Raw genomic sequence first — 6,047 nt, 5'->3', positions numbered from 1 at the left:
AATCAATGGGCCATTTAGATGCACAATCAGTGAGAACACTTGCGTCCCATCTGTAACTTTTCGCGTGACTTTGGGATTATAGAGTTACTAAATAGCCATCAACTGGCTTGGTGGCCAGTATATTGGACAAGTGTTTGGCACTTTTATTGTTGTTGTTTAGTTTTATGTTTTTTTTTTTTGCAGTCGCTAAACTAATCACTCCAGACCGACTGAAACTAAATTAAAAACTAAAACGCAACTCTGTCTGGGCTCTGGCATGTGGCTACTGCTCTGCTCTGCTCAGCTCAGCTCTGCTGGCAGTCGTCAGCGCTCGGCCAACCACTTGTTACAAAAGCCCCCCTCCAGCACCTCCGGCCCCTTGCGGCGACCCACAGAGGCGCATGCACGCAGCAGCGAAGTGGTCGTGCGAGAGGGAGACGCACGATCTCGCAGCACGCGATGTCTGCTTCGGGGGGATGAGTGTATCGGAGGAGCGGTGGAGGGGGAGGGAGGGTGTTTACATGGTTGAGTCACTTTCGGCGGCGGGGCCAGAAGTTTGAAATTGGAAACTAGACGGCGACCATAGCCTTAAAGACATTTCGTCGCTAGTTGGGCTGCCAACCAAAAAGTTGGACAGTTGCTTAATAGTTATGACCTTTTGGGGGTACCTACAAATTGCATGGCGGAGTTACCCATTACCCAGTAGTTGTTGCTATTGTTGTCTAATTAAAAAATAATAACCGGACAATGAACAGAAAAGCAACGCATTGAGCAACAAAAGCACAGTCGACGACTCCGCTCGTAGATTGGTGAGGAAAAAGGTCCAATGCAGATGAAAGAATGATGGCAAGCAGGATACTCTTAGTCGTCCAATTAATACAATAAACAAACACAATTAAATAGAAGGCCCTTGAAGTTAGAGGTATATATAATATTTATTTTAAATAATTATTATGTTCGAATATTTATTTTGTTCGCCTTAGTAGCCCTAAATCGTGGAGGGCCGCTTAAGTTATTGGCACATATTACGCTTACTTGTATAGTGTATAGTTTTTGTTCCCCTGTTCTCTTATTGGAACACCTGTGGACACACAATCAAGGCACTTCTCGTGTTTGTGTGAATAGACCCAAATTTTTTTCAGTGAAGGGCCTAACATTTTGCCGTATTTGTATCAAGATGTATGTATATATGCCATTGCTTTTCTTTGCTCGCTCCTCAGTCACACGAAAGTGCTCTCAGCATCTGGTTGACTTTGAATTTCTTTGCACTGCCAGGGAAAAACAATTAGGTCGCGAACAAGAGGTTCCTAGTTATAATGAAACTCATAACTGGAGTAAATAAGTTATAATAAACATAAAACTAAAATAACACAGCTGAAAATTGGACAGATCGCTCCGGCATCTATGTAAGAAATGAAGAAAGGCTCGGCAATACTTGAAACCGCCATGAAATTTGTGATATTTGAAGGAGAAAAATGTCTCTCATCTGCTTGATGGTTCTACTTTTAAAAGTATAGGGTAGGTACACATACATATGCTCCCCGCAATACGGTTTGTTGAATATCTCTTGCTCTTTTCAGTGCCACCGAATGGATCAGTGATGTTTTTTTAATGTGCCAGTCAGTTCCTATTTCCTTAGCCTGCAAACGAAGACTGGTACAGCCTCGATATAACAATCTAGCCACAAATTTTAACACAAATGTTGGGGATACAAGTATATGCGCTCGACTTCACTTCGCTTACACTTTAATGCTCAAATTTAAAGCCAGCTTTAGCTTTTGGTAACCAATGGAAATTGAGGAAATGTAGAGTAATGGAGCATCGAATACTTTGTGAGACATAAAAGAGGCCCAACACACTCTCGGTATTCAAATAATTACTATTTATTGATTTATTTTGTCGTAAGCTCGTTTGAATTCATAGAGTTTCAAGCAAGCCAAGCAGGAAACCCCATTTTTCGTATCTGACTTAAAAGTGTGACCAGTTTATAAGTATGTTGCTGCATTGAGTTGGTCTTAAAGTTATGAACCAGACAGTGTTTGCTAATTGTTAAGTGGTTTTAAGTATAGGGTGTAGTGCCTATTTTTCTTCCAGTGTACCTTCTACGTGATAGTGTTCGACCGAAGCGCGCTCCCATTGGGCCAATGCTTATTCCCACTGGTATCCCCGTTCTATAAAGGCTGTCAAACAGTGTTCAATAGCTACGACTCGGCGAGTCGCTGCTTTTGCACAACGTTTGCGCAATCATTACTCTACCTCTGACAAGGCTGATTTTCTACTCTCATGTAGAACGATGGGCTTTAGGTAATGGATAATGACATCTGTCGAGTGGGAGCGCTTTTCGGTCGAATGCTGTCACAAAGCAGGAATACTGGAAATACTTACGATCCGTGTAATGTCGACGTAATTAGTGACGCTAGTATAAAACGTTCTTATATTATTAAAACTTATCCGTCAAGAAATAGAAGTGAAAAAAATAAATGAATACTTTCAGAGCAATTGTTAATTAAATAACTATCAGAGCTGTTAAAAGACAATTTAATTTATTGTATTTCTATTCTAGAGCTTTAGTTCGACCTTTAAGAAATCATGATATATATTTAAATTGTATTTAATTCCTCAAGCATTACTAGTTTGGAACGTGCCCTGGGCATCTAAAAAGCCCCACCTTCGCTACAAAATGTGATTGATTTGCAATTCTTTTCACAGACCTAATGACACGTTTTAAAAAAATTGTTCATGTCAAAATTAATGAAAATGAAACTATTTTAATAAAGTTACGGATTATTATTATTCCTGCTCAGAATTAAATTCCACCTTAAAACGGCTCTTCTTCTATCAATTGGACTTGTTTCGACTTGCTCCAACTTTGCTAACCTCTCCAATTTTTCTGAGTGTCTTCAAGACTGTATATCGTTCAGTGAGTTGTCGTTATGAGTTTCGAAAAACTTTTAATTAACTCAACTTCTAGACACATGTATGTATTTGGAACTGTAAAAACCAAAAACAAAAAAGAACGACACACATAAATAAATAATCGTTGGCTTTTGTTTGTGTATTTCGCAACGCTTTTTTTGTTGCTGTAAGTGCCACAAAAAATGTGGTGCACTGATTGAAACGGCATTTCAAGGACAGTCGCTGTCTCAATAGGGGGCTAAACGAATATGTTGGGCGTTGTGGGGTTAAGCTGTGTGCATGAAAGCTCTGGCAAGCTTCCATTTATTGCGAATGCCTTTGCTACGACACAGCTTGCCACGCTTGCCCACAGATGGCGCCACAGGCCCCTGTGAGTTCTGGCTAAGAAAACGGCAATGAAGCAAATCCTTGATTTACTCATATATGTGTGTACTTATGTATCAAATAGTTATATATATGTATGTGTGTGTGTGCAAGTGGAGTGGCCATTGACCATTTGTCGGTCGGTGCTTGGAAAAATAATAAACTGCTAACAACATCGAGTGGGGAAGTAATGCATAACAATTATTTTGATGGATCTATTTTTGAGCGCAGCTGCAGGCCAGAAGTTCAGTGCGCAGCTTAAACTTTAATATGAGAGTGGCCAAAGCAATAAGCCGCAACAACAACTGCGGCAACAATAGCACTTCTATCAGCAGCAAGTGATTTCCACAGTCCCTCGACGCACTCGTGAGGGCAGCGCAGCGTGAAGCGTGAACGTCAAACAAAGGGAGTCCGACATCAGTCGTCCGCCATGCGATGGACAAGTGCATGTGTGTGTCTGTGTGTGTGTGTGTCTACGGGCGCATGAAACGGTAATCTATCATAATTTTTATATCCTAAAATCCCATTTTCGTATTAGAGCAGAAATGTCTGCGAGCAAATATAATAAAATGGCCAACACATCGACGAGCCCGAGGAGGATGGGGATGGACTGGGAGGGTGCCTATGGGCGACGGCCATTGCATTGGCGCGCACATTCACGCTGCTTGTCAAAGGATAACACACACAGGACATGCCGAGGCAGGAGGATGAAATTCCACCCAAGCGCTTGATTTGGCTCCTCTTGCAAAGGACTATTTTTTCCCCTGTCTCCCGTGTGTGTGAAGCCTCACATGGAGCGTTTTATTTTTCAATGCGCTGCCCTGCCTTGCCTTGCCTTGGCTGGGATGGCCTGGGCTTGACTTGGCTTTGGATCGCACAAAAACGTTCAAATCGCAAACAATTTTATGAGTCCTGCACACAGACATGCATACATACACACTTGAACTGGACTGCAGGCCATGCCGGAAATGGCAAAAAGGACGTTGTCGCTGGCGACTGAGCAGGAACGTGCCGTTGCTGCTGGACAGCGTGCAATAAAAACAAAAACGCAAACACAAAAAGAAGCAACAGCTCTCGCTTTTGTTTTCCTTTATTTAGCGAGGTGTGGGCGAGGACAACGGGTGGAACGAGCCCTCATCTTAGGAGAAAGTCTGCGCCATGTGTGCGCCCTCGTCAATTTTAAAGCGCTTTAATTCCACTCAAGACAAGGCAAGGTGCACGACTCGCACGACGGACAATACTCGTATAAATTAATATTTGATATTAATACACTTTTTTCTTATCAATAAATAAGGCCAGCAAATTGCGGGCGAGCGGTTAAAGAGCAGCTCATATTGCGGCAGCAAGTCAATATTTTATATTTAAATTAAAAATAACAGCAATAACAAAATATTGCGGACGAAGTAAGTTGAAAAAGGGAGAGAAGAGAAGAAAGGATCGCTGCAAAACCCAAACGAGCCAACATGGCGTGTAATTAATTTTTAAATAATAATACACACGCACACACACACACGCGGCCATACATGCACGCAATGCAGTTAATAAAAATGCACGCCACAGCATGCTGCGTGCATTCCTTACACACACACACACACACGCACACACTCCATGTAAATGAGTGAAGCGCTCTGGCTGCATGCGAATTATGCGCGTTTTTAAACGCTCCAAAAACGCCAAACGCGTCGTCATCCTCATCACCAACTGGCCCCATGAACCGTCAGCTGCCTTCAACGGGCGCCTTCGCTCATTATGCATTAATAACTGCATTAAGCACGGGCCGCACTATGGTCAGCCCGCCCAGAGTCCTGCCCCTCATCCCCTCCCCGCTCGCCCAGTGCTACAGTTTTCATTACAGTCTGCGGTCGACATCTGTTGCTGTGGTCCTGCAGAAGACACTGTGTGTAGTGGTGTGTGTATTGGTGTGTGTGTGTGTGTGTGTGTGTGTGTGTGTGTGTGTGTGTGTGTGTGTGTGTGTGTGTGTGCAGGCTGGTCTCGCCTAGAGGTGGGCTTGGACTCTGTTTTTGTTCCGATTTAAAAGGGTGGGGAAAACACGCACGAAAAATCACGATTAAGCATGAAGAGAACTGGCGCCAAAAGAATCTAAATCTGAGAAAACTCTTCGATGTTTTGAATGTTTGGATCTAAATATGTGGTGATATGTAACTTATGAGTCTGACATCGACTATTCGTCACATTCACAAATTTGGAATCGGTGTCAGGCAGCGTCATTAAAGAACCAATTTGATTATACAATTGGCCCTGCATCTTAAAGGTTGATTGAAAATGGCGACCATTCTCATTCTGAACGATTTTTGTTGCACCAAATGATGTCACTTGAAAGCACGAATTGAATTTGGACTAAAATATTGTTCATCCACTCGCATTGAGATAAAATTAAACAAATATTATTGATTATAAAGAATTGTTTTTAGAAAAGTTGAGTTATTTCAAAATAAAGAATAATGCAATGCTTCTATTCTTTATCTTCCATTTCATACTTCGTTTAGCATTCAAAGCAATTAATATTTTGCAAAGCCGCAGACATTTAGTTATTATTGTAACTTTTCTCATCAAACTAAAGAACTTTTCCAAACGCTCTTGTGAGTCGGAGTACTTCCATGTATAATACTTCTATGTTTCGGAGAAATTGTGTTAAAATGGCAAACAGGGTACTTAAAAATAACGAGTTTTGCATTTTTTAATGACTCTACTACCATATACAAAGATATGTATAATAATAATACTTGTAATAACTTCCACTTTCTGTTGGTGAATTGATTTGAATTCGT

The sequence above is a fragment of the Scaptodrosophila lebanonensis genome, unplaced genomic scaffold, assembly GCF_003285725.1.
Source record: "Scaptodrosophila lebanonensis strain 11010-0011.00,11010-0021.00 unplaced genomic scaffold, SlebRS2 tig00000024-arrow-pilon, whole genome shotgun sequence".
Taxonomy (NCBI): domain Eukaryota; kingdom Metazoa; phylum Arthropoda; class Insecta; order Diptera; family Drosophilidae; genus Scaptodrosophila; species Scaptodrosophila lebanonensis.
This window is presented reverse-complemented; position numbering follows the sequence as displayed.